The sequence below is a fragment of the Strigops habroptila genome, chromosome 3 (assembly GCF_004027225.2).
Source record: "Strigops habroptila isolate Jane chromosome 3, bStrHab1.2.pri, whole genome shotgun sequence".
NCBI classification, from domain to species: Eukaryota; Metazoa; Chordata; class Aves; order Psittaciformes; family Psittacidae; genus Strigops; species Strigops habroptila.
The window spans coordinates 68,371,764-68,378,866 of NC_044279.2; the positions used below are offsets into that span (position 1 = coordinate 68,371,764).

At 41.3% G+C, this 7,103-nt stretch overlaps 1 long non-coding RNA gene across 1 annotated transcript in view; it reads right to left on the reverse strand.

Annotated features, from left to right (window-relative positions):
* Nucleotides 1-5,852, reverse strand: part of LOC115605655 — a 43,113-nt gene extending 37,261 nt beyond the window's left edge. The window contains exon 1 of the long non-coding RNA XR_003990682.1: nt 5,734-5,852. This is a non-coding gene — a long non-coding RNA (uncharacterized LOC115605655). The remainder of the gene's footprint in view (nt 1-5,733) is intronic.
* Between the last annotated feature and the right edge of the window lie 1,251 nt (nt 5,853-7,103).

Here is a 7,103-nt window from a genome sequence, read left to right on the forward strand (position 1 = left end):
CCCTACACGAAGCCATTAGCATTCAGCGCTGGGCCCTACTGCTGCTCTGGAGTTCAGAGGGGAAGATCACACACCTTTCTCATTGCTGATGACTTGTTTCCAGCAGGGACACTGCTGTTGATAAATTACTCAATACCACTGTCCAAACCCCCATGCTGTATCTCTCTACACAGGGCTCTTTTTCTCCGGTAAACGAGCATCCTCTGGGACACAGGGCAGGAGAGCTGACGAAACAATCAGATTTCCACAAGACGGGAGAGAGCAGATGGAATTGTAAACAGCAGCAGACACAGAGAGGAGACATAAAGACACAAGCAAGTAGCTTTTGTTTCCAGCTACCAGCAGTGTCGAGTTATTCTGGCAAGAACAAAATTACAGCTGAGACAGACTGTATCACCGGGAATCCATTATTGCTGGAGAGACAAGGAATTGGCACCAGCACCCTGCAAGTGCTTTTGTGGGGAAGCTGAGGGTCAGCTGGTGGCAAGTTTCACCTGGTGATTTGGCTGGAGAGAAAGACAGAGAACACCGCACGGAGTGTGAAAGCAGCAGAGCAAAGCCAGGAAGCTGTGGGGTGTGCTCTTGCCAGAGCCCTCTTCAGATGCTCAGCTGTAGCTCTCTGGGGGATGCCTTCCCTCTGTTCTGGCCTTCCTGCATTTCTGTCCTCCATTTGTTCACAAAAAAAAAAAAAAAAAAAGAAGGCAGTAGGAGTTTAGCAAGAAAGAAGCAGTTATGCCTGAAGAACTTAATCAAATACAGAGATATGAAGAACAGGCCTGAAAAAAAGGAGGAGAAAGAATGAACAAAGGAGGTAAAGAGACTGAAATGGGGAAGGGGAGAAATAAAACCACTTCAAAATCCAAAGTATCTGTTAAGGTGCACATTGTCATCTGTCTGTACGTACCCAGCTCTCCCCCAGCAGGTACAAGGACATAACTCCCACTTCTGTCCTCGACAAACTGCTTTATTTTGCTGTGTCTCCATTTGCTATCAGGAGATGGCCACTGGCTTCTTTCATCATGTGATTTGATTTACCTGGTCAGGCTATAAAATTTTAGGTGCACGGATATGGGCATGTTGTGACAGGAGAAGGGGGAATGGCTTTAAACTGAAAGACTGTAGATTCAGATTAGATATTAGGAAAAAATTCTTCACTGTCAGGGTGATGAGGGACTGGAACAGGTTGCCCAGAGAAGCTGTGGCTGCGCCATCCCTGACAGTGTTCAAGGTCATGTTGGACAGGGCTTTGAGCAACCTGGTCTAGTGGAAGGTGTCCCTGCCCATAGCGGGAGGATTGAAACTGGATGATCTTTAAGGTCCCTTCCAACCCAAACCATTTGATGGTTTTGCTCATGAACCATATCTAGCAACAGTCGAGGCCTGTCTGCCTGAGAGCCCCCAGCAGCTACTGCAGCTAAGTGAGTGCATATGTTGTCAAGCAGCTGCAGCATTAGGATGTTGCAGAGGATTCTCTAGAGCTGGTTGGCGTGGTTTGAGCGCAAAAGAGAGGAGAAAACATATTTAGGAATAAATGAACTTTCATCTTCACAAGTTCTTAGCATGGAAGGAAGATGAATGAACAAGCAGATCAACAGCAACTAAAGTGGATGGGGAACTGAGATCTTCCAAGAACATGCAGATCTAGGCCCAGAAAAACATCTGGGCTATCAAAAAGTAACTTTGTGATGTTCCCAGAGCAGATTTCTGAACTAGGTGCCCAGATTTCTTGTACAATCCTGGGGAGCTCAGTAGTTCTCTATAATTCTTTTCTTTAAGGCACTAGAAAGAGGAGATTAGTACCATTATTCCCGGTTTACAGATGAGGAAACTGAGGCACAAGGAGGAGAGATGATCAGGCCAAATATGCAACTTGCTCTTGTTCAACCTGCTTCTATTCTCTTGTGCAAAGAACGAAGAGAACCATGCTGTTCAGGGTTAGGCACACACAACCCGAACTCCCTTTAGTTGGTTTGTCAGCAACAAAACCTGCAATGTCATCAGTACTGCTAATCTTTTCTGAAAGATATGGTTTGAAGAAATGAGTAAAACATTATTTAAAATCAACTGAGTGCATTAAGAAAGGAGAGGAAAAAAAAAAACCAACCCAAAACCAGGTCATAGAAATTTCCAACCAGGTCAGAAACAGGCAACTAATGCTTCTGCATCAGCTGAGAATGAGTACAATCCTGAGAAGAGATAAGTCTTGCTACAATATTTAACAATTCCAAAGAGAAATGGAAAGTAAGGTGTTTTCATTTTGTCCACGGTTTTATTCTGCAGCAATGCTATGAACATAGGAAGTCCCAACCTTGTCCTGATCTTGCCAGAGTTGTGGCTTAGACGTTAGACATGGAGAGATTAAAGACAGGGGACTGCTTGGTGCAAACTGTTCTTTCACCAGATTCTGGGTATTGCTGGTCTCTATTGTACTGGTTGGTTGGTTTCACCTGCCTCTTATCAGAAGAGCGTTATCTACCCTGGCAATATATGTAGATGTATAAACAGGATTAGAGCTTTCAAAAACAGTGTTGGTTTTGGGTTTTTTTTTTTTTTTTCTTTTTTCCTCCCTGTATGCAAGCTGAAAAATACAGATTTCTGACTTCTAGTGCAAGTCAGCTGAATCAGAACTGGAGACAGGCTTTCACTAGGACATTTAGCCTTCAAAAACACCATGATATCAATGTTATATCATTAGCCTAGGATATTTTCCAGAATTACATGTGGTTTTGAAGTTACACATATATAACACACATACACACTTTTTTTCTTAGAAGGGGTTCACTATCTAGACATTGGATATGTGCCAGGAAAAGCATTCATTAGTGAAGATGCAAATGCTGAAAAAATGAGGTAGAAAATGAGGATGTCATTGCTAGGGCTCCACTGCTTAAAGCCAAACTGGAAGAGGGATATCAGTACCCAGTTAAAGCTAATGACGCAGAAGACCATGGCGAAAGGACTCCAGGGAGCAGCACTGAGTAGGGTGTTGGAAAGGGAGTGAGGTTGCCTTTTCTAAAACCTCTTGACTTAAATCACAATTGTTTTAATGCCTGTAACATATTCTGCAGCCAGGACAGGAATGAACAACCTACTCACTCTCCACATCCCGTGAAGGCACCAGTGCAAACAACTCATTTTAATGTGGTTTTGCCTATAAATGTATAACCTTGGACCAGGATCTTACATACACAACATTACTCCCACAGAGAGATGTTGTGATATTGACATGCTAATTCTGGTGTCCTGCTAGGGAGATGCTGAATCCATTTTTTTGGAAAACAAAGGGAGAGGTAATTGCACAATATGCAAAGGCATTTGTAATTTTCTTTAAAGGCTGAAGAATGTCCCCAGGGCTTTATTTAAGCAGGGAGACTATGGGCAAAGCCATTCGAAATGCTCAGAAGTATCAGTGCAGAATGGGAAATGAACTAACAGCAGCTATAGGTCAGTGAAGGTTGCAACAGAAGAGGAGAAAAAAGGAAAAGCCAGATAATTATCCTTTCTTTCCTAATTAACCCTTGATTCCAGTGTCTGCCCAGCTTTCCAGCCCTGAGGGTGAACGTGTTTGCAAGATAGGTGCCAGATGACCCAGTTCAAGATGTCCCATCACTCCTGAAGTACAAGCAAATTGCCTGAACTTGAGAATAAATTGGCAACTACAACAAAATCTGCTGTCACTTGTTATTTTTAGATCAAGGGAACAAGATATGTGACCACAAAGGAAACCCCACCCGCACGCTTCAGTTCTAAGGCTGAGGATACTTCTTTCTCTTAAAAGGTGCCACTCCCGTATGTCAGATAATTTTGACAGGCTTTCAGAAAGTCAAGCTGCCCTCTGCAAGCCTGTGCAAAGTCTCTGAGTAATACTGAAACTTAAGTTTAGAAGCTAGTTCTTGCCAGTCTTCATAAAAGACAACATGTAGCACTGTGCTTTTCTGTGCTTTGTAACTGGCCTCTATTTTGATCTTTCCTTTAAATGGTCCTACCTAGCTGAATCACTGAGGTTTTTACTTACATGGAAGAGAAATTCTTGCCTGGCATTCTCTAAAAAACATCAAAGCTTTCTCCAGAAAGAGTAACAGGCAAATGTGACTCACAACTTACCAAATCTGTGTTAGGGAGGAACCAGCTATCCTGCAGGAAAAGAAGCAGTCATAAATTGATCTAATCCCCACTAATTCCAGTCAGTGCATAGTATCTTCCAGCACCACCAGAGGTAGATTCTGAATCAGGAGAAAAAAGGGGTTTTCATGTTGCACCCAGCCCCTGACTTCATAACAATGAAATAATTCTTACATGTCACAGAATATCAGAAAGAACAGTTTGAATAGGACATGAAGCAATTAATGCTACAAGCTCTTTACAGCTGTCTACTTCTCAATCATTCCTCCCAGACAAAGCTTCCTGGAAAAATTTAAATTTCTTTGCTATAGCTCAGACAGATATTTTACAAAGCAGAAAGGGTGGGAAAATTAAATCCACACATTAGACTAAAGTGTTTCCCTGCTCAAGGAAGACGTGTTACATCCACACCAGAAGAAGAACAAGCAATTGATCACTGTGCGTCACAGGACAGGATGTAGCTGCTGAAAATTAGTATTGAGCTGGAGTGCTCTTTCTCCTGCTAGGAAGCGAAGCTGCATTTCACGGATGTCGTTTATAATGAAAGACAAGATTTGTACTCATCTGCAGGTTAGGTCTTTAATAAGATTCACTTTTCTGGTCTGTAAGTCACAAGGAAATGACTAGAGCTCTCCAGCAGCCAGTATATGAGGTCCCCAGCCACAGACCTTCCAAACATCAAATGCAAAGTGCTCAGCAAAGTACCCTCTTGCTTTCCCTTATCATCACTGATTCACTTGGGATATGGCACGCACTGTCACCCACAGAGACATGAAAAGTGTGGAAATAGTGCGTGACCGAAACGAGCTTCTGTGGAGCTGGAATGCTGCCAGAGGGTCTGTGTCTTTGAAAAGTGCTCCATTTGCTCAAAATCTTCACTACAGAAATAAATGGTGTTAAAATGCTGCCCAAGGGAAGGGCTTCCCTAAGACTAAGGCCCACTTTGAAAATAAGCGTGTGTTGTAAAATAAAATGAGATAAAAACCATAAAAAGCAAAAAAAAACCACAAAAAAAAAAAAAAACCCAACAAAAAACACACCAAAAAAACCCCAATCCTGAACTAGATTATGTCGCTGTGGTTGTATGACCTAGTACAGGACTTTGTGTTGGAGAGCTGTTCTCCTAGTGATCCAAACTCATTATTTTAAGCAAAACCACAAAATAATACAATAGGAAGCTGATGCTGTGTTTAGGGGCTCTGAATGCACATCTAAATGCCACAACTGTTTGCTGAATCCAAATATCGTCTCTAATACATTCTTAGCCTGCAACCACTTTAATAATAGCACTTAAATAATTCATTGCCCACCTGCGCGGAGGCTTCGTATGATCCATTTTGGAGGTGTCACCCAGAGTCACACAGTCTACCCTACTCCCTTGCAACAGCTCTGGTTTCTGGGCCATCAAGAGCTGAGAGCATTGCCTGGCATCCTTCCCAAAATGTCAAGAGTTTTCACAGGCTCAGATGCTCAGCAGCTATACAGTCCTCTCCTCAATTTATCACACAAGCACCAATGTCTGACCAGAGAAGAGAGCAGGACTGGACGACATGGGGCAGGGAAAGGAGCAGAAATAGTGGAGCCTTAAACAAGACTATTTTAAGGTTTTACCTTAGAAAGTTCTGCATCTTTCCATTTCAGTCTTTCGTGGTGTATCCTGAAGCTTCTAGGTGTGACTGACTTAATATTGTATTGTAACCAATGACAACGGCTGCACTCAAAAGAGCTTTATCCACTATTCCAAAAAGCAAAGCAAGGAGACAGCAAAACGAAGCTGGTTAATTTTTAAATAACTTCTTTTTGCCATAGCTCTTTGCTCCTGTACTGTTTATTTCTAGCGTTGGCTGAAATAAGAAGTGCTGAAATACATATGAAAAAAGCTATGCTATTTCTAGCCAAGCCAAAAATACCTGGAAACCAAAGCTTACCAAGCAACACTGTTCTCAGTAAATTCAGATGAAGATTAAAATCAGATTCCACTTTTGGGATCCTTACTCAAATGAAATCTCCAAACCTAACAAAGTTTACTCATTGTCAGGTATTCTACTCAAAACCATGGCAGTGGTGAAACTTAGTGAAAAGACAACCCACCCTACACTGAAAAATACCTGACACTGCAAATACAGACATTCTTCTCCAGATCGAAATCCGAGTTACTTTAAATGTAAGTTATTAATAGAGCCCATACGGTTTTTCGCATAGCTAACAGAGTTGTAGAAATAAAGTAAAATCTTAAAGTCAGTTTTTATTTTCCTTACTTTGGTAACCATGGGTATGAAATCTCTCAGACACTTTGGGAAGTAATCCAGACTTCTTTCGCTTAAAGGAATAAAAATAGTTATAGGAGCACCCGGGGAAATTAATAATAATAATAACAATACAATATTAATAACAATAACAAAATTAATAATAATGCCTTCAGTATTGTGTCTTTTTAAAAGCAAGAAATCCTAAAGCTTTGAGGTATTCTAAGATTTCCTCTTGCCTTCCCCACCTCCCCTCTTTTAATCTTAGTTATATCAAAAATGTCCATTTCAGCAGGTAGGACAGTTTATCTTCCCCTAAAGCCCTTCAACCAAGTGAGCTTTTTGCCCTTTGAGGTATAAAAGGTCCCTTCTTCAGTTTCAGCCTTATTTGACACCTTTTAACACCCCACAGAGGCCCTCTGCAAAAGCAAATTAAATGTGTCTACGCCAACAGGAAGCAAAAAACCTGTGATAAATAAGGTACATATGGTACCTTTGAGATTTTCTCTGTGTGTTTTTAAGAGGACTCTCTAAAAATGAAAAGGGCATATGTCTTAACAGCTGAATCAGAACTTCCATTTCAGAGCTATTTCAGACATTTAATATCACAGCATTAACTATTCATTATGAGGATATACGGAACAGTTCAACAAATGATTAAATAACTTCTCAACGTACCAAACCAAGAAAAAACATTCTCTTACACAGATTGACCACTGATTTACAGGCCTGCTA